Source organism: Hemicordylus capensis, chromosome 1 (assembly GCF_027244095.1).
Source record: "Hemicordylus capensis ecotype Gifberg chromosome 1, rHemCap1.1.pri, whole genome shotgun sequence".
In the NCBI taxonomy this organism is placed as follows: domain Eukaryota; kingdom Metazoa; phylum Chordata; class Lepidosauria; order Squamata; family Cordylidae; genus Hemicordylus; species Hemicordylus capensis.
The window spans coordinates 167,186,961-167,201,736 of record NC_069657.1 but is presented as its reverse complement, the minus strand read 5'-3'; the positions used below and the strand labels follow the sequence as shown (position 1 = coordinate 167,201,736).

The 14,776-nt window shown below is 44.0% G+C and overlaps 1 protein-coding gene and 1 long non-coding RNA gene across 2 annotated transcripts in view; one reads left to right on the top strand and one right to left on the bottom strand.

Annotated features, from left to right (window-relative positions):
• The window catches only part of DPP10 (dipeptidyl peptidase like 10), a 992,794-nt gene that overhangs the window by 25,434 nt on the left and 952,584 nt on the right, over positions 1-14,776 (top strand). The gene's annotated exons all lie outside the window — the stretch shown is intronic.
• Positions 10,299-12,155, bottom strand: LOC128326773 (uncharacterized). The gene is made up of 2 exons (XR_008308263.1): positions 11,867-12,155; positions 10,299-10,708 (listed from the first exon to the last, which is right to left on the bottom strand). It is a non-coding gene; the product is annotated as an uncharacterized LOC128326773 (long non-coding RNA).

The window sequence follows — 14,776 nt, the reverse complement described above, 5'->3', positions numbered from 1 at the left end:
ATGGTATATCGATCTTGGTTCATTGATGACAATTTTCTTCTTCAGAGCAATGTAATCTACCTTGACTGCAAACATTTCTGCACTGCAGCTGACTGCTGCTCAAAAGTGCATATGCAGTTGGTTTGCATTGCCTCTCCCCATATTCTTTATGATTTTTAACTGCTACAGGAATAGAAGACCTGTTTACACAGGTGTAGATGGCTTGGATTTTGCCTGTCTTCTATCTTGTTAGATAGTATTTCAACAAAGTATAATTGTGATTTACATCTAACAATGAAATACATAGGACACAAAGATAGGGCTGCTTTTCATACTCAGGTGTTGTTAATTATTCTGCCAAAAGTCTAGAGGCGAAGCCGTGCATACTCCCATGAAATATGGTAAAGTGATTCTATGTTGGCTGCAATGTTGCCTGGGTGCCGCATCCTGTCAGACATTCATCCATGGTCAGCACCATAAGAGGGTGTGGCACCAAGCCTTCATTGGAGCGAGCACACATCTGGTTTCAGGTCTGCCTTAAGCCATAGGCCAAAATGGCACCGGCTAAGGGTGTAGTCGTTTAGGGGTGCCTGCATGGGCCATCATGCTCCTGACTGTGCCCCATGTCATCTTGCCTCCACATCAGCTGTAGTGAGCAGCTCCACTTGCTTGGTGGACCTGGTCAGGGGTGAGTGAGAGAAGGAGGAGCAGGTGGAGCATCCTGAGTCGCTCCCCAGTCTGGCCAGAGCAGGCACCTTGCCTGCTCAGTGCGAGCTGACACATGCATGTGTCATCGTGTCAGAGCCAGCTGGAGAAGGCGCAAAGGAGGAGCAGATGACCTCAGACAGTTTGGCTTGCTGCTGGCCTAATCTGTGCATTTCAAACATGTTTACTGAAGAATAAAAAAGATTATATAGGAAAGTGAAACACTGGGTGAGCTGAGGGAGATGGCCAAGAAGAAGTGGGGGTCTTGCACGCTTCGCTGGCTGCACCACGCCTGAATCAAAGGAGGTAGGTAGGTGGGGGTGGTTTTCAGCACCTGAGGAGTCGCCGCGCTGCGTGGTGGGGAGGTGCAACAAGACTAGACTGAGTGGCTGTTGCTTGAGAGTGCAACTGGAAGGGGCAGAAAAAATGATCCGAGCTGCTGCTGCCTCTGACCTGCAGCTATTTCCTGCCTGACTTGGCTTGTGCCATGGCAGGTGGTCAGGTGGGTTGGCAGGCAGGGAGGCAGGGATTTCCTTCCCACGGGGGAAAAAGAGGTGGTAGGGGTGCGCCACATGCCGAGCTGAGCATCCTGGGCTCTGAGAGGGTGGATGCTGCCTACAGCGAGACCTCCCCCCCACCCAACCCTAGCCAGGATCACTGCTGGGCCCCTCACTTCACCCTCAGCACAGGCACTCACATCTTCCCTTACACACTGCACTGCCAGGCGGCAGGGATGACAAGCCTCCACACTGACTCAGCAGATGATTCAGAAGAACCCAGGTTGCTCCAGGTCAGGCTTCTCTGTCCCAGGGCACCCAGTCCAGTGTCTCTGGGCAGCTCACACTCCTGGCATGGTGGAGCTCTCCCTTCTGCTTCTCTCCAAAAGGTGAGGCCGCAAAAATCCTCAATTCCCAAGACCAGCCAGCATATAGTTGGCTGCTAGACTGGCCCCTGATTGCACCCAGACCTCCTTTTCAGTGTTCTCTATTCCCCCCCCCCATCTGTGTGCAGAATGAGTTTTGTTCTGGGCAGCAGTATCAAGGCAGTGTGCAGACTCATGCACTCAGTGTGGGGCCTTCTTGATTAAACCGGAGTCTAAAATTCACTGAGCAGACATCAAAAAACATGTGAGTGTGCGCCCACATGCACACCTCAGGGGGAACATTGCTCCTCTTGTGTCTTCATTTCTGTCTTTAGGAAACGCACTGCCTTGGCACCTTTTAGCTGAAAGGACTCCTTATGGGCAGACTTGCTGTAATATTTGCTTGTATGTTTAGGACACGTCACTTTTAAAAAATTCTTCTCTGCCACCAAATTGGTTCATTTTATGGATTTATCAAATGCATTTATACTCCACCTTTATGTTAGGAATATCAAAGTGGCTTAAAAAAAATAAAAACAGAATTTGGAACCCTGCAATAAGAAAACAAACCTGCCCAGTGAGAGGATTCTACAGAACTAACAGCCTTCTGAAGCAAAACTGTCTTTCCCATCCATCTCAAGGAGGGGAAAGAATGCCCCCTCCCCTGGCCTCATGCTGAGGGGAGGGCGATTTGTCCCAGCCCCCTAGCATGCGGCCTCATGAAGCCTCTGATTGGGCCTCAGCTTCTAGGGGGCGGGGCTAAGGCAGCCGCTCCTGCGGATCCCTGCCCCAAACTCTGTTTGCTGTTTGATTCCCCCACCCTCCCTTCCCTAGGAACAGAGTGGGTCTAGAGGCTGGTTGCCCTTTGGGGGGCCGAGTAGGAATTTTTGGCTCCCAACGCATTGGCCCTGTTGGTTTTTTTCACCTACTCCATTCTGCTATCCTAGCATCGATGGTTAGCTAGTCTGGTCATGGCTTGGCAGGGACAGTGCGGGATAGGTGGTAAGTATACGGGATGGAACATCAGTGAGCAACCTTGGAAAGTTAAAATTGGTGATTGGTCGATCGGTCCCTTGTGGTTTGTGCGACCCAGGAAGGACGATTTGCCAGGAAACCTGATCAGGACTTCACAAATCCTTGGGCTGCACAGCACGGGTTGTGTGAAGACCTAGAAGGATCCAGGCCCCCTTCGGGGGTTGGCTATGAAAGGGAGGGAGCAGGTTTGCACCTGCTGCTTCTGGAGCCAGGGTGTGTCACCCAAGCAAGGCATGGGGGAGGATGGTGAAGTCCAAACTCGGTCGTTGCTAGGCCCCCGCACTGTCTGGGGTGGTGGTGGTGGCTTGCCCCTACCCAGTCTGCTAATCTGCTGATAGTTGTCCAATAAAGCTGTGGCCCTTTTGCCCACTATATTGTTGTCCGTGTCCTCTTGGACAAGGGGTACAAGCTGATCTCCCTGGGAAGAAATCACTCCACAGCTGTGGCAGCACCATGCAGACAGATCACCACCTAGAGAATTTCTGTTAATAGTGAGCCTGGCCTAGGGTTTGTAGGAGGCACCTCTAAAGGGGAATTCTTCCCACAAAGATTCCCAGGGATCTTTGTGGGAAGTCATGACAGGCAGGCAAATCAGCACCAACAGTCTAGATTGGTCCTCCATTTTTTGCATCATAGGTTTATCTCACAGAGTTACTATAGAACTGGAAAAGGTGCATAAGAGTGCAACCAAGATGATTAGGGGCCTGGAGAACATTCCTTGTGAGGCAAGGCTACAGCATCTGGGGCATTTTTGTTTAGAAAACAGACTACTGAGGGGAGACATAGGAACATAGGAAGCTGCCATATACTGAGTCAGACCATTGGTCCATCTAGCTCAGTATTGTCTTCACAGACTGGCAGCGGCTTCTCCAAGGTTGCAGGCAGGAATCTCTCTCAGCCCTATCTTGGAGAAGCCAGGGAGGGAACTTGAAACCTTCTGCTCTTCCCAGAGTGGCTTCATCCCCTGAGGGGAAGATCTTGCAGTGCTCACACATCAAGTCTCCCATTCAGATGCAACCAGGGCAGACCCTGCTTAGCTAAGGGGACAAGTCATGCTTGCTTCCACAAGACCAGCTCTCCTCTCCATGACATGATAGAGGTGTATGAAATTATGCATGGAGAAGAGTGGACAGAGAAATTCTCTCTCTCTCTTACAACACTAGAACCAGGGGTCATCCCATGAAACTGAGGGCCAGGAAATTTAGGACCCAACAAAAGGAAGCACTTTTTTACAAAGTGCATGATTAATCTGTGGAATTCTCTGCAACGGGATGTGGTGATCCTAGCTTGCATGGCTTTAAGAAGGATTTAGACAAATTCATGTAGGATAGGTCTATCAATCGCCAGAGGTGCTCTTACTCCTGTACTTCCGGAGTCCAGTGCCTCCACAGCCCCTGGGGACCCCCAAATCCTCTTTAATCTGTCCTGGGTGATGTGGTTGTCTGGCCAAGAATGATGATGCTTAATTTGCATGGGAGGGGGGCCTCCAAAGACTAAGTCCAGACTCCAAAATTACCTAGGCACACCCCTGTGAATGGCTACTAGTCTGCTGGCTATAGACCACCTCCAGTCTCAGAGGCAGGATGCCTCTGAATACCAGATACAGGGGAGCAACAGCAGGAGAGAGGACATGCCCTCATCTCTTGCCTGTGGGCTTCTAAGAGGCATCTGGTGGGCCAATGTGAAAAACAGGATGCTGGACTAGATAGGCCTTCGGCCTGATCCAGCAGGGCTGTTCTTATGAGTGAGTTCAGGTAGACTGAGGGAAAAAGATTCTGCAAGTGACTCCTGCTACACAGAGCCTGATGCCTGGAAGTTACTATATTTTATTAAATTCACTGACCAAGTAAACAATAACACCACATAAAATTTATGGTTTTTAACTATATAAAAACGGGTGGGGTGGGGGGTCTCCAGAGCAAATTTATCCAAAAGCACGACAACCCCTTGAGCTGGCACTGACTGCTTTACTATCTTTCACAATTGATTTATGTATGAAAGTGTGCCTCTGTCTCCTGACATTTGGTGGGTAACATTGCCCAGCCATGTGTCCATATCATTTGCCCAAGAACACACCCATATTTTAGACATTTATTCTACAGATCTAGTCATAGGAATAAAGGTGCACATGGTCTGAAATTCCAAGTGATCTTGGATTCTCACAAAGCACTCAGCTGTGCATATTGTTCTCTCTATCATTTTTGGAAAAAGCCTTGTGTGATTAAATATGTGTATTTTGTGTGTATTTTATACAACAATCTAGTATATTGTAACCATTTATATAAAATAATTCTAAAAATTACTGAAAATAATGGAAAAATCTGTATGTATATGTGATTTTTGAAATAATTGAAAAATCTGGGTGTATATGCGATTTCTACTAAACGCTCCAAACTGTTTGGAGTGGAATAGAACCCACCAAAGTCATTTACAATTTATATTGGCATTTTCCAAAATGTACTGCTGTTTGTGTGGCTGTATAAAATATTATGAAGGATCTGGGGCTGTATCCTCACAAGACATTGTCACCTGGGCTATGTATGCTTAAGTGATCGATGTGGTCTTGACTGCATGAGAGAGGCTAAGTCTATTGCTTTTTAAATTTTCTCTGTTCATGTTGATAAACGAGTCTGAAGTCTGAGTGCCTAAAACAAATTTTGAAATAACTTTTGAGTTAAACACTCACAACTTTTAACCCTCAGTGTCTGGCACTGAGCAAGATTAGGACTTGTACTTGTTAAAAGTTGCCAGATTAATTTCAGATAATCTAGCAATTTAAGAAGCACAGTGACAACTTGAAAAAGTAAATCACCAAAATCAATAACAGTGAGTGCTGGTTTGATCTATATTTTGTTTTCTTCCTTAAAAAAAAAAAAGACAACTAACTTGCCTACAACAGAACAGTAATCTAATAAGGATGCCGCAGTGCCCTGTTAAATTATTACAGGGTTGGCAGCTCCCAGATCAAAACAGAATTATTTTATGAAAGAGCCTTAACACATTTTTCCTGCATGCCTGTACAGCTTGTAGTGTGTTTTTGTGTGTGTGTATATATGGTGTCTTCTCTGAACAAGTGGGCTTAAGAGCTTTATTTTTTCCATTAAAAGGTGATTTCAGACATTGGCTGCGTTCAAAGAATGTTGAGCTGTGAAAGGCTGTCTCTGTGCAATTGCTCTCATAGTTTCCTCACGGTGCTGATAGGGCTGGTTAGCTGCTATCAGGTAGGGGGTGTTAGCAGGAACCTGTCACGGTCCGATGTTAAATGGAAAGGAAATTGGAGGGAAGGATTTACCCAGAACAAGTGAATACTCTAGCATCAAATATCTGATAAGGGAGGAAAGAAAAGGGAGACTTGGGTAGGATGCTTCTACCCTCTCCCCCTCCAGCCTCACAACTTGGTCTTTCTTGACTGTCAGCTGAATGGCACTGTGAATGGTTCCACTCTGAATTGTGCACAGCTGACTCACCCATAGGGCTCCATGGTCCACCTAGAGCAGAGCCTCCAAAGGTGATACAGGAACATAGATAAGGGGTTAGTTATTCTTTCAGGGACTTAACCTAAGCTATACCAGCGCCTTGAATTGTGCTTGAAAATCGAGTGGAAGTCAGTTAAGTTTGTTAAGCACTGGCAAATGTTCCCACTGTTTAGTCCTAGTTAGCATCTGCATTTTGAAATAAATACAGTTTCCAAAAACTCTGGTCGTCATGGTCAATATGGTTTTCAGTATACCCTAAGCCTATTACTACAGTATATTGTTAGTTCATTACATTTATGTTCTTGTTTGGCCCTATCCAACCCCAGTGCAGCAACCCTCCCGTGGCTGCTGCCTGTTCAGTATTGAACCGGTTTGGTTTGATGGTTCATTATCGGACCGAACCCCTCCCCCCTTGATTCAGTTAGATATTGAACCGAACCCCCTGGTCTGTTGGTGGGGGTTTCTAAGTTTAAATATATTTTTTAATTTAGTCACCCCCTCTGGGGGGTGCTGCTGTGGCCACAGGGGGTCTCCAGATGTACCCCTTCCCTGTGCTGGCCTCTGTTTATGTTTGTTATGTATGTATGTTATGTTTATGTTATGTATGTATGTTATGTTATGTATGTATGTTATGTTTGTTATGTATGTATGTTATGTTTAAATCACCCAGTTTGGGAGGTCTTTGGCCTGTTCTGGGCCTGCCTTCTTTTGCAGTGGTCATTTTGGAGGCTATCATGCATGTACGGCCATACTTCTGCATGGCTCATTGGGTATGCACATGGCCTCCAAAATGGCCTGCACAAAATGGCCCAGTTTGGTTTGACAGGTTTCGAACAGAATCGGGCAGTCCTGTTTTGTGCACACTGGTGTCGCTTATATTTCTTTTTAGATTGTGACCCCTTTGGGGACAGGCATCCACCTTTATTTTTTATTTCCCTATGTACACCACTTTGGGAACTTTTCTTGAAAATATATATATATATAATTTTTTTTTGCATAATACCATGTATAAAACAAAATGTAGTGTAAGCAACTAATAGCGATGTGCATCTTATAGCCAAATCTTGGTCTGCATACTAAGGCTACAGATCATTGTAGCATCAAGTCTGTATCTTTACTTTGTTCATCACTGAGGTCAAAAGGAAATTATGCCTTTGAATTTCTTCCTTCTAAGATGTATTACTCCCTGGACCTTGTCAAGTAACTTTTTTCATCTTAATCTAAATCCATTAAAGCATTTTAGAAGCTCAGAAATGACGGACTAATGGCTTTGCTTGCTTACTTTATTTTAAATATCAATAATTATGTGTGTTGTCCTTTAAATGAAGAGGACATAGGATAAACAGGAACACAGAAACTGGGAATATGTGGTGTAATTATAATTTCATCTATGAGGAATCTACTGCTGGAGATGATTTCTGTTTATATATAGAACATATAAAGTCAATGTAGCTCTTCAGATAATTTTACAAGCTGCAAGAAACAGCATACCTACTTATATTACTTTTGTGCTTATAGTAAGCTTGCTGAAAACTGCTTGTTTTTTGTGAAGCTCAAAAAATGCTCTTGGTGAACCAGATGTCAGCAGTTTATTATGGACACAGATCGTAATTTCTCATGCTGCTGATCAACCCACTTAGATTTTTAGTGGTGTGCAAAATCGCAGGCTGTGCTCAAGGCAAACTTCTGATATTACCATAAATATCGGCTGCTGTGGCATTAATGTTAGGTTCATTATGCATTGGATGCAACATTTGCACAGCACCTACAGATTGCATTCTAATTGGGTGGTCATGAACTGCATAAAATCTGGGAAACAACTGTTCAATGTGGGTTTCTGCATGGTAGACTTAATGTTTGTATAGGGCCCGTTCAAGTACTGTGCAGCTCATGGACATCCAACAGGCTGCATGTGCAACAAGCACATCTGGTCACATCTGGCACATCTGATCAGCTGCAGCAGTTTCCTTCCTCACTTTGCACAGGCTGTGCTATGCTCTGCTATTTTATCTGAACTGGCTCTACTTGGTGGCATACGGGAAAGGGAAATATTGTACTATATAATGGAGAGATAGAATACATGTTGGTTGACGGTGAAGGAGCATTAGTGTGAGCAACTAATAGGGATGTGCACAAGCTTTTTGTGCACCCGCTGGTGGGGCGGGGAGAAGTTCCCTTCAAAAGCAGGTAAGGAGATGCTTTTTAAGGGCAAAGAACCCATTGTTTTTGTGCTGGCAGTGCCTGCTCTCCCAAAGGCCATGTGGGGCTGTGGCCCTGTTCCCTGCAGACTCCACATGATGTTGGTACACAGATTTTATGTGCCTTTCATCCCAGAGGGGGCACCAAACAAGCTCATTCGCATCCCAAGCAACTAATACATGGGTGGGGGATGTCATACAAATGACAAGGTGGCCTTGGCAAGATTTTATGTTTATGAATGGCATTCCTTGCCACAAATGTAAGTATGGGCTGCTTTTCTGGGTTGAGGTTTGCATCTTAAATGTATTTAAATGCATTCATAAATGTAAGAATGTTTAATACTTTCTTAAATGTATTAGGAACATAGAATTGTTGTGAAATGTTATGCACAGTTCGCAATACTATGCTTTAGGACTGTGCAATCCTATAAGTCTGATAGGAATTTTGGACTGATACACCCCCTATTGGGCATTTTTGGAAGGATTTCTCATATGACAGCAGGGAGCCCTGATAGTCAGAATCCCAGCTAAAATCCCAGCTGTTCTATTGGAAAGTCTCTCCAAGCTGGTTGCAGACTTAGATTTTAAGGACTTCACTCCCAAAATTTGGAAGAGGGGGCAAGGTAAATTCCCAGAGATAACCCACTGGCTCAGTCCGTGCTTCCTGGGAGGTTATATTGGCCTCACCCTCCAATTTTAGGGGTGCAGTCTTTAAAGTCCAGGTTTCAGCAGTGCTCAAAAACTGCTCCCAACCTAGTTTTTAAGCACTGCAGCTCCAAAATCAGGGGATAAGGAGCCAAAGGAACGCCCCCAGGAAGCAACTGCTGACCCAGTGGGTACTTCCTGGGGTGTTTCTCCCCCACCCCCCCAATTTGGGGGCTGCAGGTCTGGAGCTAGTTGGAGGACCTTCTCTCCAAGCCAATTTGCAATAAATATTATCAGTAAAAAATTTGGATCAATGCCAACCCAATACCAATAGTGTTGGGGAGGCTGTATTGGCCTCCCAGATAGATAGATAGATAGATAGATAGATAGATTCCTGGTGGTGTATAGGCCTCCTCTGTACACCCCTTCCCCCATTGTTGAATGATAATGTTCATCTGAAGCCAGCTTTACATTCAGCTCAAGTACATCTCTCTTTATAGGTTTGAATTAAAATTCAGGGTTTTTCTAAAATACTGTTTTGAATTTAAAACATGCAGTCTAATTAACTTCACATTCATTTAGATTCTGAAAGCAATACATTGTTCTTCACTCATTTCCTTTTGAATTATTTTTGGACTAGCATTTGCCCAATGCTATGCTGTGCGGCTTATGTGAATTCTTTTGCAATTGGTTGCGAATGTTTGCTTCAGCTTCCTTAAACAACTGTAAACATTAATTACATTTAGGAGCCTGTTCATTTGCCTTCTGGTTATATGCTTACATCACGTGGTGCAGTTGAAGTTTAAGCATTTCTTTTTAGAGTGGTAACATCCTTTGAAAACCTTGGAAATGCTACATTTTAGGATGGCAACAACCGCACTCCCATCAAAATGCGTTCAGAGCTGCTGCTGCAGGAAGTAGACAGCCTCTCTTTGAAGCTATTTATGAGTCGACTTAAACCATCTCCTGCAAAGGTAGGTAGCATTTGTCATGATCGTTTAAGCCTTAGCTCATTTATAGCCTTGAACATTAAGTCGCTGCCAAGAGGCCCAAGAACTTTAGCTGTCTAGGAATCTGACCTATGTGACAGTGAGGTGGGGCTGTCTAGGGCATACTATCTATTTCTAATGCACTCAGGTCCTAGTAGTATTGATCACAACAGCCAGAATAGAGCTCCTGCAATTAGCTGGCCTCCTTTCTACTGCATCTTACACCTGATTCAGCAGGCAGTTTAATTTAGGACCTAATGCTGTGCAGTAATTCCCCCCCACCCCCAATCTGCAGGCTGTAACTTGTGAGAAGAATACTAGGATCAAACTGGACTCAAGACAAAGCATGGTAGTACTATACATGGGGAAAATGTTGAAATGAAAAATAACATGATAAAAAGAGAGAGGCTGAGCGAATAACAAAGGAACAAGTATATTGGTCATGCCATATAAGATTCATTTTTCTTAGTATGGGTGTAGGTGAAAAATAACCCTATTGGGCATCTTGCCACAACAACATTTAATTTAATCTATGGCACTTGGGGCTTAATTTGGAATCTCCATGCTCAGCCTTGATATATGTAAGAAACCTGTGCCTTTGTCCATGTGCAGAGTGGTCCATGTGCGGTTTCTTTCCTTCAGTAACTGCAGCCAGTTGCCAACCTCTGTGATGTCAGTGAATGGATTCCAAGGCCAGTGATGTGACTTCTAAGTAGTCTTTGTTGAGGGGTGTGAGGAGGAACATTACAATTCTCACGCAGCAGAGTATGCTCTGGTGGAAAAGAAGTTTAGCCCAAGAGATTATCTGGAGACAGTCGTCTGAGTTTAAAACAACAACAAAAAATAAAGATTTATTAAGAACAATAGAACATAGAACAATATACCCAAACAGGCTTCAACAACAGAACAATTTTAACTAACTCTAATTGACCAAGAGAGACCTCTTAACATAACTTCTCATGCCTCTAATGGCCAGAAGAGGTTACTGCAGTGCCAAGAACAATGCTTTAGAATTCTCAGTCTTAAGTGTATGTGCAAGTTTCAATTTGTATTACTTCAATTTCATTTTTGAATCTACAGGCTGAAGTTTCAGCTATATTGTAAATTTTTCAGACTGAAAACAAACACACATTTGAATTCATAACGTTTGATTTCAATAAAATCAAAGCACACCTTGACTTGTGCTACTGTTCAGAGCAGGAGTAGTGAGAGGAAAATTCGCCCTGTGCCAAGCAATTCTTCTGCTGCCACTGCTCAGATTTCCAAAAAACTCAGAATCAGATATCAATATTTCCTGATCCCAAGGGTTTCTGCCCGCTTGATGAGATCATCTGAGGGGGCTCTGCTCTGGGTGCAGACAATGAGGAAGGCTAGGTTGTCGTGCACTCAGGACAGGGCCTTCTCTGTTTTTGCCCCCAGGCTTTGGAATGCTCTCCCAGTGGCCATTCGCTATCATTTTTGTATTTGTATATTTTATATTTTAATAGATTGTTTTTATATTTTTATCTAAATCATTTTAATTCATTTTTATTACATGTTTTAACTTTTCTAAACTGCCTTGTGATTGTTTTTAATGAAAGGTGATATATAAATCTAACAACAAACAAACAAACAAACACACACACAAACAAATAAAATGTAACCCTTCTGGAAGGTCAAACCCTTCCATAGCCTTCTGCAAGCCATATGGTTCTCTGATCCAGTCCAAAATCCATGTCAAGCAACTGGCTTGATGATATAATTTCAAGTTAGGAACAGCCAATCCTCCCTAATCTTTTACATCTTGCATGATCCTGAACTTAATTCTTTGTTTTTTATTGGCCCAGATAAAAGGATTTATATTCCTCAGCCACATATTCAGTGTCTTATCCTAAATTTTAATAGGAATCATTTGAAATAAAAGCTCATCTTTGGTAAAATATTCATTTTGACAGATGCTATCCTCATAATGGTTTTGTTAACTCTGGTTACACATACCTTAAGAATCAGTCCTTTTCTTCCTTCTCCCTCAGTATTCTTGTATGAATGGTGCCTAGTTTGTCCTTTTATCCCCCCACCCCTCTTTTCCTCTGATCATTCCCTCAGAGCTCTCCTTGAACAAAAATCTGGTATCTTTCACCCTCTCACTATCAGAGAAATCCCATCAGTTCAAGAAATAAGGTCCCAAACAAGCTTTCAGCTCCATATTCCTTTTCTTAATCTCTCCTTTCCTGCTCCAACCATCAGCTGATTTAAACTGCCCCTCTCCTCAACTGTCATCAGTCTTCCCCCAGCATTCTAAGTGAGATTTTCCTTTTCTACCAGCAAGGGTCTCTCCACTGCAGCTGTCAATCAAACAAACTTTACACTACAAAATAATTACCAAACTTCTATACAATTTACCCACTTTACAACTACTATTTAAAAGTCATACAATCTATTACATAACCATCACAGTTAGGCAATCTTGGTGTTCTGGCTTTTGTTGATCTACAACTCATATCACCCACAGCTGCAATTCCAACCCCTGGCTCAGAGTTTTGAAATTAAAGCCCCCCTCCCCAACTTCATCCTATCTTCTGTTACAAGATGTTCTCTATGTCAGATTACCCAATCTTAATGCTAATAATAAATAAACTTGGCGTTGATTACATGAAGGAGGGATAGAAAGGAATGCTTGAGTGAAAAAACTAGGAGTGCATTTCAGACCAGGAGTTCATGTTTCATTGTTAAACTGTAAGACCTAGGAAGCACTTTATGCTCTCATTTGACAAATGTTGCACTCACTGCAGAAAACCTGCTTCACAAGATATTGGACATATTCCTGCAAACACTGCAGTATTTTTAAGATTTTTTTTCCTTCCTGGTGCAGTTGGTGCTTTGCTGTTTAAAACATGATTGTTTTATTGCTGCTCCTGTGTGTTTTTATCCATGTACAGTATTTATGTTTGTATTTTATATATTTTTAAATCAGATTTGTTTTCCTATTTTTAGCTTAATACTTTTGACTGTCATTTTTATTATGCTTTTGTAAACTTTTGTAAACTGCCTTCGGATTTTTTTTTAATGAAAGGCAGTATATAAATTTAACAATAAATAAATAAAATAAATACATATTTCTTGAATACTCTATCCAGTGAGCAATATTGCTCTAGAAAATAATGCTACATCGTTCTTTTAATTTACTCATTTATCTTATTCCGGTACATTAAAAAATGTTAGCAGTTTGCATTTCATTGTCTGTGTTGGGGATCCCCCAATGGGCCACAGGCTGCTGCAAGAGAGTGTTCTGGCACTCAGGAACCTACCCTCCCACTGTGGCTCCCAAGGCCAGTGGCTGCTTGCCCCAGCCAGGGAGAGTCTGCCTGGCCCCCACAGGATACCAGCGAGCCATCGCTTTAAGACAGTGAATCATCACAGGATTGGGGGCAACTCACATGAGATAGCGGCCTGAGTTCCCACCTGTCAAGGGTTATATAAACCAGAGCTAGCCAGTGATGAGGTGCCAGTCTAGGAGGAGAGCTGCTAGGAGAAGAGCTCTGTGACTCCCTTGGAGAGCTGGAGGCAGCAGTTCCTTGGGGCAGTCTGCAAAAGGACCAGACAGTGGAATAGCTCTCCCACAGTAGCCATAATTTTGAGTAGGGCTGTGCACGAACCGATTCAGAGGCCCTTTCACAGACCTCTAAACCAGTTTGAAGGTAGTGGGGGGTAGCTTTAGGGACCAGGGAGGGTGCCCCCCCCAACACCGTCCACATTTCCCCCACCAGCGCTGTGTCTGAAAACGGTCCCGTGGGGATGGCAGCGTACCTCCTTGCTGCCCAGGTGTACATTGGACTGGAAGTAACCAGAAGTGCTCAGTGAGTGTGCACACATAGTGATGTGCTGGCTCAAGAGCATGCTGTGTGCATGCGCACTGAGCACTTCTGGGTACTTCCAGTCTGGCGTACCCCAGGGCGGCAAGGATGTATGCTGCTGCCCCGCAGACACAGAACTGGTGGGGGAAATGTGCGGTGGGGGTGGGGGTAAGAGCACCCTCCCTGGTCCTTCAAGCTATCCCCCTACCTTTGTACCGGCAGGTGCCAGTCCCATGCACACCACTAATTTTGAGGCTGTCTGGAACCCTCTACACAGGAGGATGTGGAAACTTACAGTCTGCTTGAAAAATGTGCATTTGGAAGTGGCTGTTATCAGAAATGGCCCAGAACGCTTGCTGGATGCTCCAAGTTAGCTTGGCTAGAGGGAGCAGTTTGGTTCCTGCATCAAATCTGAGCAGGTTTGGTGGCTTGGAAAAGGTGAGGAGGCAGAAATACAGTCCAACAGTTTTATTAAGGGTATATAGGGGTACAGAATGCAAATGTTCAGTTAAGCAAGGCAATAAATCTTAACTGGTATTCCAGGCAACAATATGGCTAGCAGTAATTTAGTCTGAAGTTCCAATTATGGCTCCATTGGTACTTGACCAGAGCCTGGCTTAAGGCTTGCTATGGAAAGTGCTTGAAGGTGGGAAGGCTGAAAATAGATGGAGGCAAAGAGGCTTAGGAGAGCAAGAGGTTAGTTTATCCTTCCCTGGTTACGTTGGTGCGTTCGTTGCACATTGGCTGGTCTCCTCAGCAGTAGATGAGTGGCGGAAAGCAGGGAAGAAGCTGGGAGTGAGAGGCTGCCACTCACCTGTTTGAGTGCCTGGGTTAGGGTAATCCAAACTGGCGCTGGACCCAGGATTCTGAGATGATGGATGAAGGATTCTGAGGCTATGTGCTTTGGCTAGAGGTATATATACCTTGAAATCTGCCCTGAGGCACTTTCCAAACCATTCTACCCACCTTGACAGTGGCAGATTCCATGCACAACAAAGAAGTTCTTTGCTGTGTGGCATTTGAGTGTAAGTTGCCCAACAGAGGCATGGGTAAA